Below are 14,485 nucleotides of genomic sequence, written 5' to 3'. Positions count from 1 at the left end.
TGCAGAGCACACATTTGGAGGTCAGTCAGTGTTTAGGTATGAGATACCCAGTAGACACTGAGAACAGGGCACATGTACATTTGGAGGGCTCATCCAAGATGGCATCCGTCCCTACATGTGCTCCGCGGAGCAAGAGAGCTGATCTAAAATGGTGGTTCCCGCCAATCCTGGAGCAAGCACGTGAATTGTGCAAAGAGACAGTGAGAGAAATGTGGTGGGAAATGTGCAAGAGTCTGCTCCAAACCCAGATTTCTTGCAAGAGGAGCGGAGCGGCGCGAAAGCCGTAAGCCCACTCACCTGTGCCGTGACTGGTCAGAAAGCCAGGCCACGTCACACTGAAGGAGAAAAGACCCCGCCTCAGGATTCCACAAGAGGGAGGAGGCCCAAGGAGAGCCAATCAGGACAGTCCTCCCCAGCGAAGGGAGGGACTGGAACCCAGAGCGAAGAGCTTCACTTTTGTCTGGCATTCGAGGAGCAAGGAGCTGAAACACTGAGCTGTTCCAACCCTGAGCGAACCATGTCCGAGATAAACACTTTGATTTACCAACTACCAGGAGGCTTACTGGTAGTGGAGGTAGCTGAGCACGAATACCTCCGGTGTTTGTGCGTGCACTGCGGGATACCGGGCGTGGTACCAAGCACCAAGGCCCGATGCCCTCAATGTGGCACGTTTTACCTTTGGCCAAAGAGCCGCGGCCTTTGATCGAGACCCCGCGGGGTGCCTCTCCTGGAACATTGACGGAGGTGGTGGAAGGCAAAGACAAGACTGCCCTGGTTCCCCATCACACCCAAGTGGGAGGAACCAAGGCCTTGCCCGCTATCGAACTGAGCGAGCTGGCGACAGAGAAGAGCGCGACCGCAGTGGAGGTACCGGAGCGAGACTACTTTGTACCTATACCCACTGGTTGTATCGCAGAAGAACCCGGTGGCTCCCTAGCGGAGGAACCGATCCTGATATCCTCGGAGGAAGAGGTTGGCGCGACATCGGTGGCGATGCGCCTACCGGCGAACCACCCCAGAGGCCTAAAGAGGAAGCAGACGAGTCCGGAATCCTTCCGACGGCGAGCGCTGGTGCGGCCGGAAGGCCCGTAAGAGTCCCATGGCTCTGGTGACTCCCAGTGCGGCGGAGACGGAGACCGAGACGACCCCGATATAATCAAACAGCAGCGGAGCGGTAAGGAGACTCCACCACCCCCTTACTCCCACCAGGCGAAGACCACAACCACGGAGGATGAGAAGGAGAGGCTTGAGGCCTACTTGTCCGGCCGTGCACCGGATGCTCAGCCACCGCCCATGCCGGTCCTCGACGCACTTCCGGTGCGTGACCACGGGGCGGATGGAGATTCCGCGGGCACCCCTGATGACGTCGTTTCCGGTTCCACCGGAAAGAGAAGGCCGGGAGGAGTGATCCCCTCATGAAGCATCGATTCGGCCATTGCCCTGGCTACCCTACAGAGTTGAGGCCCGTCCAGGGAGGCCAGAAGCATGGCGGAGAACGCGTCTAAGAAAGCGTCCACTGGTCGCGGGATTGCTCGCTTGCTGGACATTGAGTTGGACATTCCCCCAGCCCCAGCCCATAGCTCCATTGCCCCGGCCACTGCCCCGACCCCGTCACGAGTAGTGCCACCAGGACCTACCAGGGATAAGTTATGTAAATACCCCAAATACTCCAAGGACTTGCGGGATTGGGAATTGAGTGATGAAGGGTCTGATGGGGAGATACCGTATTCAAGTGTTATACCTGTGCCTAACCCTGTGCCGTTTTCTCCTGCAGCTAGAGGGAGGGCCCATGGGTCCCACACTCCAGTAGAGGCTGGGCCTACCAGCAAAGTGGTTCATAAGATGAACCCTACCAGGTACTTTAACGCCAAAGGGAGGAGAGATTGCTCGTGATCTACTGATGTGCATACGTCCGGTGTATCATCTCAGGTAGAGTCCGAGGTAGAATGCACTAGTCATTCCACAGAGTATGAGCACCATGATAAGTGGTGGGCATCCCTGTTCACCGGATACCACGAGGGGATGGACCGTACGTGGTTCCTATTGATTAAGAATAATGTTGTTGACCATTGGTGGGCGGCTGGTTCTTTCACTCAACAAGAGGTGGAGGATGAATTATATCATCGGTACCGGGAGATAGAGCAGAAACTGGTTGTACCCCGAAGCCCCAGTATTTTGTATGATGAAGTAGCTCCGGAAAAGCCTGTGTTTTGGGTGCTGCCAAGCAGGGCGGGTAACCAAAAGCTCACCAAGCTAAGTCGCGCTGACCGGGCCATAGTGGCTAGATACCGGCAGTCGCATGGGTATAAGTACCCTTATGTGCCTGAGCCCATCATGAGGGAGATAGAAGAGAACCGGGATAGCTGGCTCAGGGAGGCTGTACAGGAGTATCTTCGGACCAAGTTCGGTCAGGGAGGATATCATAATGAGGATAAGATAAGCGAACTGGTCCGCATATGAAGCATAGGTAGATGTATCTACATGCATGGTGTAAGCTATTGGCCTGAGCATGGGTCGGTCCAATCGATCGCTGTGACCGTCACGGATCATAATGGGTGGAGGATATGAAAGCCTGATCCAAAGCATTATCTGTAGGGGTCTCCATGTTGGGAGTACCTGGTTATATTATTTTGAACTACCTCATTGCAATGTATGCTGACAATGTCTAATATGTGTGCTGTTTCCCAGGTGGTTCGCCGCAGGATGGTGCTGCTAAACCTAGGTCCAAGTGGGGACCATTGGATTCCACCATAGGGAGAGTGTAGCCCCCTGTAAACAGCACGGCTATACCTATCTTCCTCCTACTGTGGTAAGTCCTGTTAAGGGCAGGCACCAGTAGTCATCATGGGTTTTCCCCCTTCAAAGACCTGCCCTGAGTGGTAGATGCAGGCCCCTGACTCTGCTGCAGGCGTGAGACCGAGGGGAGGCCCTGCTGACATCATGAGGGTTGGGGCTGACTCTATTTAGCAGCCAGCTCCTGTGAGTGACTGTCTGTCTGTTCTGTCCGAGGAGTTGGAGGAGACAGTGCGGTCTCACCTGTGCAGTCGTACAGGAGCCGAGAGAGGAGAGGAGAGACTCAACCATGTTGAGTAGAGCTGATAGCACAATAGACCCGTGGACCAATGCCCCTCACCCCAGTGCCGGGGTGATGGGGAGAAACCATTCCCCACCCAGAGGCTAACCTCTGCGGTGGGCCGCGGGGTATTGCCACCCCAGCCCAGACCATCCTGTCGGAGGAGAGACTTGGAGGGAAGCATAGGAGGAAGGACTTGTACGGGGAGGAGAGTGGAGTGCTAGCAGGACATTGCTGTTGTTGTTGTGGCTGCTGGTCGACACTACATTTGGAGTCGCTGATCTGACCAATAAAGAGACTATACTTTTATACAAAGACTGTGTTGTGAGTCTGGAGCATTCAACCCTGGACCAGGGTGGTTCTTCTATACAGGTCCTATCCCATATCCCTGGGAGTATAGAAGATGGAGGCACTGCACCACTAAAAGAATGGAGGCTACCACCCCAGAAGCCTGGTCCTGTTTCCCCAATAACACCGCGGGAAGCTCAGGCCCTCCTGTTCCACGCAGGTATGAACCACCACTACGCATGTAATCTGCCCTCACGCACCCTAGACACCACAGATGAGTCGGGGCGGGGGGGGGGTCAAGGGTTACATATACATTAATTACATTAGTAAACATTCATGGAAACCTCTCAAATTAAATCAATAGAAGAATGAAGGAATGGAGCACATTCGGAAGAAACAAGAGCAACTTTCAAGGGAACCTTCCACTGTGCTTTAAGAAGAAAGTTTTGCACCAGTATGGAATGACAAAAGCTGAAAATAATTATACATACACACACACGCACACACACACACAAAGTTGTGTGAAAAAGAAAGTACACCCTCTTTGAATTCTATGGTTTTACTTATCAGGACATAATAACAATCATCTGTTCCTTAGCAGGTCTAAGAATTAGGTAAATACAACCTCAGATGAACAACAACACATGACATATTACACCGTGTCATGATTTATTTAACAAAAATAAAGACAAAATGGAGAATCTATGTGTGAAAAACTACGTATACCCTTACTGCTTCCATAGGAATTAAGAGGCTAAGTAGCAGACAGGTGCAGCTAATCAAATGTCCTTAATTAATTGATTAAGGGTGTACTTTCTTTTTCACACAACTGTAGGGCATACACTGTCGCTGGTATTTTGGCTTGTAAAAAAATTGTGATTTTGGTATTTAGTATTTTTTTAATTATGAGAAAAAAAAACTAAAAATAAGTAGAAAAATATTTAAAACTTTTACCTCAAATTTCTTAGAAAACATTACATGATTTTAGTTTGTGAACTGGAAAGCTCACCTAGTTTAGATTCGGAAGATCATTTCGAGGTGCACCTCAAACTTCCCAACGAACTCGTTTATCAACGTTAAAGAAATATGTTTAAATAATTGTAGTTGTCAGATTTGGCTAAAAAATACATCAATCACCAAGATATTTAAAAGGCATCAATCCCACTTACATATATCACTGCCACGAGAACCATTTGGTCCTAGGAGGGTTTGGTTATTTACAGTAACAACAGTCTTGTGCATCTTACTTGTCTTTTTATACAAAGAGTATCCACAAAGCCTACACTTGCAGACAGTCAATATTTTTATTTAAAAAGTCTTATACAAATTCTGGGATCCTTGCAACTCTGAATCAAGTGATTGTGTAAAAGATCAAATAATTATTTTAATAGCAAAATAAATGTAATTTGAAGCCAGTAAATAATCTGGTTGCCATTGCCAGCTCTCACAGGTATAGAGTTTAGAGATCAGTGTCCACATCCCCACATGTACTACTGGCTGCCATAGGTCTTATGGAGAGAAGATACTACAGTACATTGTTGTAAGATCCAAGCTACCTTATAAATGCTACAAATGAAGAATAAACACATAAATAAAATGTTATCCGTAAAATAGTTTACCAACATATTTGTTTGAATATTAAGTATGGCTGTACTGTTTTTATGTTTAACTCCTCATCTCATTTCCCGTTCTGTTTATTTACTGGTGAGTTTCAAGAACGTTTCCAGGGTAGGATTTTGCCAGAGCACCGTGCTTCAATGTGCCTGAGAATCTTACCTAATTCCCAGGTACATCTTTGGGGTATCCCATAACTTGGGATCCCCGCTACATAGACACAATATGATATAATTTTCTCCGCAAAACCCACCCTCAAACTCACAGCCTCGCGAGCTCCGCTGCCCAGCACCCCTGGAAAGGCAAAAACACAAAAATACTCAATTGTCACATAATTTATACACAGTCTCAGTGATGCATATACGACAGTTGGGTCCAAGAGCTGACACTCTAGGACCTTTACAAACGGATCAGGGGTAACCAAGTGGGCTTAACCTTTATTATTGAGCCTGGTTATCACCGTCACACTCTCTTGCAATGATATGATTTGGTACAAATTATTTGTACTATATTAGGAGGTGCTAAGGGAGGAGTTACATGGCACACATTTCATAATGAAATATATAAAATTCTAAATCTGTCAGTAAGTTTTGCCCTTTCGCCTGCTTCAAATGCCTCCTTTTGGCTTAACTTTGACTGGTATAAACATCTCTAGCAAATAGATCTGCATCAGACATAGAAACTTGACTAACAAGTTCCTTTGTTAAAAATCTGCTAAAAGCAGATAGAAATTTAGTGATTCCAAGAAACAGTCCTACATAGCAGGGCAAGCATCTAGCATCTACATATATAATTCTCTAAGGATGTCTGCACATCCCTCTGTGATAGGCTGAACGACCAGCTACTAACCCAGAGACAGCAAGTGAGAATGCACATCCCTCTCCTTCTGTGATGGGCTGAGTTTGATAGGCACTCACCCAGGGACAGTCAAATGAGACGCGCATCCTGTGTAATGAGACTGCACATTGGCTGTGTAACATCTTAAGTGTCACATATGACGTGTCTGTGGAGTTGAATTGGAGGTGAAGAATACAAGGAATGGACTCTGCACTTCATCATCAACCCTGCAACTGTGAACTTGGCTTTCTAAATGCTCTGCCAATTTCTTCACATCTAAAGACTGACTTTCTTACTGGTACCTGCTGTGTAACCTTCAGTGCTACACTGTCCTTCCAGGCATAATTTATACACCTGCTCTTTCATCTCATTCTCTTCTTATCCTCCAGTACCTGGGAACTCTCTCCTCCTACCTCTTTCCCTGCATCTCCGCCTTACCTCTGTTCACGCACGGGGCTCCTTCCAAGGGAACATCATCTGCAGGCCACACAGCGTGCATGCGTGCACTGGTGACGTCACCAGGTCCTGCATCCGGATTGTGCTGCGCGCACGTGACGCATGTGCAACATGCCCAAGCTCCGTGGCAACAGAGCTAATCAGCTCCAGTACATTCACCTGTCGGACAACGACTACTCTCCAGTCTCCAACCCCAACTACGGCTAATAGTACCTTCAATGATGCGGACCTACTCTGACCTTGGTGTAACGCCTGTATGCCCGCAGACCTGGCCAGTCCCCAGTACTGAGGTGGGAAGGTTTTTACCATGCACCCATAGCAGTGAGGGCGTGCCCGGAGTGTAGTATGGCGTTGCCGGGCCTGTAGAAAGATGGTTAGTTATACTTGCAACGCCTTTGGGGTTCAGAGTAAGAGTAGTGATATCGGTGTGCCAGAGTCCAGGGATTTAGAGAGCAGGATCGTAATGTTCGTAAGCCAGAGTCCAGGGATCACAGAAGTCAGCAAAGTCGTGTCCATAAGCAGGGTTCAAGGGCAGTAGAGAGCAGGGTAATCCAGTACAATGTATACAAAGAACACCCGCACAACTTAGCAATGAACCAAAGTGAGGTGCTAACCAGGAAGGGACATGATTGTATCAAAGAGAAAAGAAAACCTAGTATATAAGCACTCTGTCACAACTGTATGTATAGTGGATGTATTCAAATACTTTATTTGTATCAATAAATAAAAAAAGGGGGTTTAAAATAAATATGTATCAAACAGTACATGACTGTCAATTTGTACCGTAACTCTGGTAAGTTAGGTTGATATAACGTATGGAGATCCCTGATAGATTTTCAGGATCTGTTGCTATGGTATTGCTGCCTATAGATATAGCAATGGGGCCGTAACGGGGCCACCGTATAGATATCATTTTGTCCCCTTAGGGACTGGATCAAAGCATGTAGTGATTTACTGTATAGTAATGTATTAATGATCCGTGGCAAGGGTGCGATGATGGTTCCAGTTAATGTGACCACCTATACACATATATTCAGTACCAGCAGGTAACCTCCTTGACTGTATGGCAAATGATAGAATTACGCTAATAGCATTGGAGACAAACCCATGTAAGAGTTTTTCTTCCCCAGACCCCCACTAGCCTATAGGGCAATGTAATGTGCACTGTGAGGTGAGTTGGTAACCCTCACAGTGTAATCATTGCACAAATGCAGCCAGATAGGTGCTGATATATGCACTGGCTAAGGCTGATGTGGGGGATAGTGGTGTGTCCCCCAGTGATGGTATAAATATGATCTCCTGTGTTGGAGATATTTCTATAAGGAGGACCCTCATAACAATTGCGCAAAAGAGGGTAACAAACTTGTAAGCACATAAATAGCAAGATTCATATCCAGGAATAAATAAAAGCACTAGTAAAACCCTTTGTGTGGAGGGGGTATATAGCGCATCATGCACAGAGCATAGGAATATGGTAGTGCAATGGTTAATACATATCTGATGAATATGCTGCGCAGTGAGATGTGTACCTGTCCTGGAGCCTCAAGAGTCAACGGGCTGAAATAAGTCAGTTTCTACCGCGGAGAGGTAAGTATCGTGCACAGCGGTGCATGTAAACCCGTGGTTCTCGCTCTCCCCACTACACGCCTCGATAGCAATAATAAATAAACTATTTCTAGCCTCAGTGTGAGGCTGAAAGTAACACGCCGTGACTGGTAAGATACGGTCACTGCGTAGTGTAGCAGGCTAGTATAAGTATACCAGTGGAAGCGCGAAAACGTCTGAGTAGGGAGAATTTCAAATGCCGGTACCTAACAGCTGATTAGGCTGGCCTCTCCTTCCACAGTAAGCTATGCGGCTGGTAGCCGTTACCCGCATAGACCCCTACACCCGAATACAACTGTCCACGCGTGAGTATAACCACGCATGCACTGTAGGGGGGTGCACAGAGTTAAAACATAGACTTGTAAGCCGTGGTGGTGGTATAGATAAATTGATTACCCGATTGAGGCAACCACAAGTGGATAATGTATCCACTTATGCTTGATAGAGTGTCATGAGGCTACCAAAATGAGTATTCAGTTGAACAGCAATTCTACTTGTTGCCAAGTAGAACAAAGATAAACCAGTCAAACAAAAATTAAATGAACCCAACAAGTGCACTGATGAAGTGCACTTAAAACAGAAGGGTTAAATCTAAAGAACCCTTGATGGGGGATACCGAGCCAAGCACCCCGCCTAACGCCCACTGGGAGGCAAACTCTGAAACCGTCCCAGTAGACTCGGCGTACGAGTACTCTGCCCGAATACGGGAGTGCACCAGCGCCCGAAACATGGCCACGATGTTTGTTGGGACCCCCCCCTCCAAACACTGCTTCCTGGTTTTACAAATGGCTACCTTAGCCAATGCCAGGAGCAGGTTGACCAGGAGATCCCTAGGCTTATTGTTCCGGGACACTGGGCACCCAAAAATAAAAAGATGCGGGGAGAAGTGTAGCCAGAACTGCAGGAGAAGGCTCCTCAAGAAGGAAAAGAGGGGCTGCAGTCTGGCGCAACTCGAATAAATGTGATACACTGACTCCCGCTCGCCACAGAAGGGACAGGCGGCGGGGGAGTCCGTGAAGTGTGCTAAGTATTTTCCTATGCTCAGTGCACCGTGGAGGACCCTCCAACTCAAATCCCCGGCGGGACGGGGAACCAAGGATGAATAGAGTTCCCTCCACCGGGGTCTCTCGCCCTCATTCGCAGGGAATACCCGCCTCCAGATAGTATCTGGGCGGGTGACAAGGGCGAGGTAATGCACTATATGGAGCACTAGAGAATACAGGTCTTTCCTCGGCATGCTGCGAAAACATGCCGGGGACATATCCCCCAACCTGCTGAGGTTGGGGGAAATAGGAGCCCGAGGGGGTTGCCGTGGTTTGGGTTCCACGCAAAGATCCGGAGAGCTAGGGTTGAAAGGTTGACAAGGCTCTCCGGTCTGCAATACCCCCTCAATGAAGGTGCGTGAGTCGGGGTGGATGGCATCTTTAATCTCCCGGATCAAACGATGAGGGACGCAGGCAGTACGCAGACCCATTCGGGGCGCGAGCACCTCTGCCCTAACCCAGTCTCGCTGCTCAAAGTCCAGGAGATCCCCGACTCTGGTCACCTGCGCCAGGATTAGCCGGCGGCAAATAGAGGGTGAATCCAACATCCGAGCCACCACTGCCGGATTATACAGCAGGGGCTTGGCGAGGAAATCAACCCCCACCGCCTGTTACTTCCTGGTCGCGGAGACCAGTTTCCAGGCCTTAAGTAAGTCCCGGTAGTATGCCGGCAGCACCGAGAGGTCTCTACCTAAACCCTAGGGCCTGATGATAAACAGTTGCCGGTCATACCTCATATTGCGCAGCTGGCAAAAGAAACTGGTCGCCAGCTGGCACCACTGCGGAGACGGATCAGCGAATAGGTATCTCTGGTATCTCTATTGGAGGCGGAAAGTGTGTAACTGGGAGTGGACACACACCACTCCCTGTCCACCCTCCTCCAAGGGGAGACATGCAACTCCCGCAGAGACCCAATGCTTCCCCATCCAGAGAAAATCCATCAACTTCCTCTGGATCTTGTTGATAAATTCGGGGGTTGGACCCATGGCTATCAGCCGGTGCCATAGCTGACTGGCCACCAGCTGATTAATCACCAGGGTTCTTCCCCTGAGGGAAAGCATTCTCGACAGATACACGCATGACCCCAGACGAGCAACGACCCGTTCTTCAAGATCACTGAAGTTTTCCGGGGCCGGGTTCTCCGCAGCAGACAGGTAGACTCCCAGATACTTGAGAGTATCACTCTCCCACGAGACATTCTGAAATGCGGGGGGCAAGGAGTCCACCTGTAAGGGACCCACTAGAATGCTGGAGCACTTGGACCAGTTGATCCGAGCAAAAGAGGCCACGGTGTAGACCTCTTGGCACGCTTGTGCCCGCTCTAGATCATCTAGGTCCTGGGCCACGAGGAGCACGTCATCGGCATAAGCCGACAGGACTACCCGCATGTCGGGTTCCCGCAGCACCAGCCCGGTGAGCCTCCTCCTCAGTAGGCAGAGGAAGGGCTCAATGGCCAGCGTGTACAGTTGCCCAGACAGGGGGCACCCTTGACGTACTCCCCGACCAAACACAAAAGGTGCCGTCAGGGACCAGTTGATCTTCACCAGACACTCTGCAGAGGCGTTCAGCATCTGGAGAAAGCCCACAAATTGTGAGCTGAAGCCAAACGCCTGCAGGGTCTGCATAAGGTAACAGTGATCCACTCTGTCAAACGCCTTCTCTTGATCTAGGGACAGGAAGGCGAGTGATAGACCAGTCCTCTGTGCGTTGTGCATCAGGTCCCGGACCAGAAAAATGTTGTCATGAATACTCCGGCCCGGGACAGTATAGGACTGGTCGGGGTGAATCACCTCTGCCAGCATGGACTTGAGCCTCAGCGAAAGCGCTTTGGCTACGATCTTATAGTCCATGCTGAGCAGTGAGACCGGTCGCCAGTTGGAAATCTGGCGGAGATCCCCCTTCTTCGGCAGCAGAGACAGTATTGCCCGCCGACACGAAAGGGGCATCTCACCGGTCTCCAGGGCTTCGGCTAGGACCTCTGTGAAATCAGGTCCCAGCATCTCCCAGAAAAACCGGAAGAACTCCACAGTCAGCCCGTCTAGCCCCGGCGTTTTTCCGCGGGACATGAGATTGAGGGCTTCAGAGAGCTCGGCCAGAGTCAAAGGTAACTCAAGTCGCTCCCTTCCATCCTCACCGACCGTGGGAAGCCCCTCCCATAAGACCCTGCATTTATCTGGCTGGATGGACTCCGGAGAGAAAAGATTTACATAGAATCTCCAGGTTCTGTCCCGGATGCTCTCCGGGTCAGTCAGAGGGGTACCGTCCTCTGCCAACAAGCAGGTGATATGTCTACGGTTTCCCCTCTTTTTCTCCAGCGCGTAGAAGAGGCGCGACCCGCGATCCATCTCCCGAAGGAAGTGGATGCGGGATCACACATACTCCCCCCGAGCTCTCCGATCTTCCAAGTCCCGGAGTGCGCACTTCTTCTCCACGTACATACTCTGCAGGTATTAGTCTCCTGCCACAGACAGCCGCTTCAAGATCGAGCACCTCCTCCCTGAGGGTCTCGATCTCAGCATCGCGCCGCCTGCTGGCACCTTTGGTGTACTCCTGACACACGAGGTGCAGATGATCCTTGCCCACGTCCCACCACTGCTCTAACTTGGCAAAGTCTGACCTGCAACCTCTCCAAGCCATCCAAAAGTCTCGGACCGACGTCGCAAACCCCTTGTCCTCCAACAACGTATTGTTGAAGTGCCAATATGCGGCCGATGGTGCTGCAGGTAGCAGCGTCACCGTCACGGACGCACAATTGTGGTCCGAAAACGGCGCCAGCCTAATGGCACTGGACTGGGCTCGTGACAGGCTGTGGCTGGAAATATACAGCCTGTCGATCCGGGACCAGGAGATCCGTTCACCCCTAAACACCCTAACATGGGTGAACTCAGTGGATGCCTCAGGATGTTGTTCTCGCCAGACGTCTACCAAGGAGTAGCGGGTGATGACCTCCCGCAAGTCCGACGCAGAACACGGGTGTGGCTCCGGACCATTCCGGTCTTTCTGAGCCTCGAGGGTACAGTTAAAATCACCCCCGAGCACCACGTATTCGTCCGCGTCGACTGTCTCCAGGTATTCAGACATTCTGATGAAGAACTGCCTTCTCAGGGGTCCGGTGGCAGGAGCATACACGTTCAGGAAATTTAACGTGTAGTCCTCGTGCCGGACCCTGAGATGCAACAGGCGACCTGGAACAACAGGTTTGGCAAGCAGCACCTCTGGTTGAAAGGACTCAGAGAACAGGGTCACCACCCCACTAGATGATGAAGTGAGGTGGCTAAAGAAGACACTGCCTCGCCACTCCAAATGCCAGCTGGCTTCAGCCTCTGGAGTGGTATCGGTTTCCTGCAGGAAACTCACAGAATACTTTCCCTTCTGTAAAAAGGAGAGTACCTGAAACCTGCGCAACCCGTCCTTACAGCCGTTAACATTTAGCGTACCGATGCTCAAAGCCATTGGTAGTCAAGAGTTTTCCTTCCCACAGGCGCTCAGGGTGCTATACCCCAAGAAGCCTTTACATGCTCTCGCATCAATTTGTAGAGCTTCAGGGCACGAACATGTTCATTAGACCCTGAGATTCTGGCCTTGCGGTTGGCCCTGATGTATACAAAAAGAGAGTGGAGAATGAACGAAGCATCCTTCCACTTCTTGAGGGCCAACTTCACCTTCTTTTTTCAATGCTTGTGAAGGGTATCTCCCAGGAACTCATCTAGCTCCTGGGCAGGGATAACAGGGCTCAAGGAGTCCACCGACTCCACAGTGCCAGAGGACTCCTCACTGAGCCCCAACTCCCCGAGCTCCTCTTGGCTGAAAAACTCAAGACCCCCGCCCTTCTCTGCGGGGTACTTTCTCAGCCCTAGAGTGGGTCCCCTCCTCGGTGTTTCCACAAGGGGGTCCACTATACCCTCCACATCCATCCCCGAGGCAGGATGTTCAGGGGAAGCTGATGGCGGCATGGTGGAGGCAGTAGTCTCCCGAGAGTCCTCGGGGACCACAGAGGTACCCAGTGCTCTCCTAATCTCCTCCATCACCGTGTGGATAAAACGGAAGCCACAGGTGTTCGCACCAACCACAGGAGGGCACTCACCAACCATGGGAGGGCACTCACCAACCGTGGGAGGGCACTCACCAACCGTGGGAGGGCACTCACCAACCGTGGGAGGGCACTCACCAACTGTGGGAGGGCACTCACCAACCGTGGGAGGGCACTCACCAAGTGTGGGAGGGCACTCACCAACCGTGGGAGGGCACTCACCAACCGTGGGAGGGCACTCCTCAGCAAGCACCCCAAGGAGAGAGTCCAGCCTGTCAGTCATCTCTGACAAGGACCAAGACTCCCCACAAAGAAGGCTCACGTCAGACACCCTCCAGGTGTAACCTGAAACGCTCTCTAAAGCATCCCCACCTACACCTGCCTCCCTCGCTCCATCCACCAAATCCTCAACCATGGGGGTCAGCCCCAGCCCATCCCCTCCCTCCGGTGACACAAACCCTGACTCAGCCTCAGGTGCGTCACCCGAAGGCGGTAAAGCCAGAGGGGGATCCTGGCCGACCTCCGAGACCCGAAGACAACTGCGTCCGGCGCGGCAGATTCACCGAAACACAGGTCCCTGGGGGATGTTCTCCAACTGCGAGGGGTGTTGGAAGGCTCTCCAACGTCCATTTCTAGGGGCAAAGCCTCATGTTGTTGAGCGCTTTGATCCTCCGCCCCAGGGACGCCGGGTACCTCCTCCTGCATTCCCTCCAGATCTTCGAGGGGGGGGGGGCTGCATCTTTCTGGGGTCCGGCTCACAATGGCTAATCTGAACCAGTGGGCCAGATGGAGCCACCTTGTGCGGAACTGATGTTTCGTTCCGCTTAGGAGACATCCGAGGGTGAACATAATACGGGTCACCCTCCTCGACCTCCTCAATCACCCTCTTGTTTTTGGTTTTAAAAGGCTTCTTCCTGGGGGGTGATTCCCCAGGTGAGGGTGCCACTGTCTCTCCAGCCGGAGCTTCTTCCTGCTCCCCCGCACCCTGTACGGTGCTTACATTGGGGGTAAGGTGTTCTTGGGGGGGGACAGTGACAACAGAGGGTGACTGTTCTGGGGTGACTCTTTTCTTCTCCCTCTTTTTTTGGGGGAGAGGTTCAGATGTCACTGTTTGAGATGGAGCAGTGACATCTTCTGTGGTCCCAGGGGGGACCTGGGCTCTCAAGGGCTTTTCCTTCTCCCTCTGTTCTTTGGGGAGAGGTACAGATGTCACTGTTCCAGATGGGACAGCGACATCTCTTGTGGTCCCAGGAGGGACCTGGGCCCCTGAGGGCCCCGCTGTGGTGGGCACAGCGGTACGGGGTGTCTTGGCAGAGGGAGGGGCGGGTGTAGGAGTTGGGATAGGTCCTCTGTTCCCTTTGGGGCAACTCCTACGAGTGTGCCCCAGCTCCTTGCACAGATAACATCTAACCCCCTACGTGCCAAAGAACACAGTGTACATTATGCCCTCGTAGGGCACCCTAAAAGAACCCTCCACAGATTCTGTGCTCCCCGGCAGCAGCACTTGTACCTGCCGCTTAAACGAGAGCACATGCCTCA

This window comes from Ascaphus truei, chromosome 4 (genome assembly GCF_040206685.1).
Source record: "Ascaphus truei isolate aAscTru1 chromosome 4, aAscTru1.hap1, whole genome shotgun sequence".
NCBI classification, from domain to species: domain Eukaryota; kingdom Metazoa; phylum Chordata; class Amphibia; order Anura; family Ascaphidae; genus Ascaphus; species Ascaphus truei.
The sequence above is the reverse complement of the archived record's forward strand: the minus strand, read 5'-3'. Positions refer to the sequence as shown.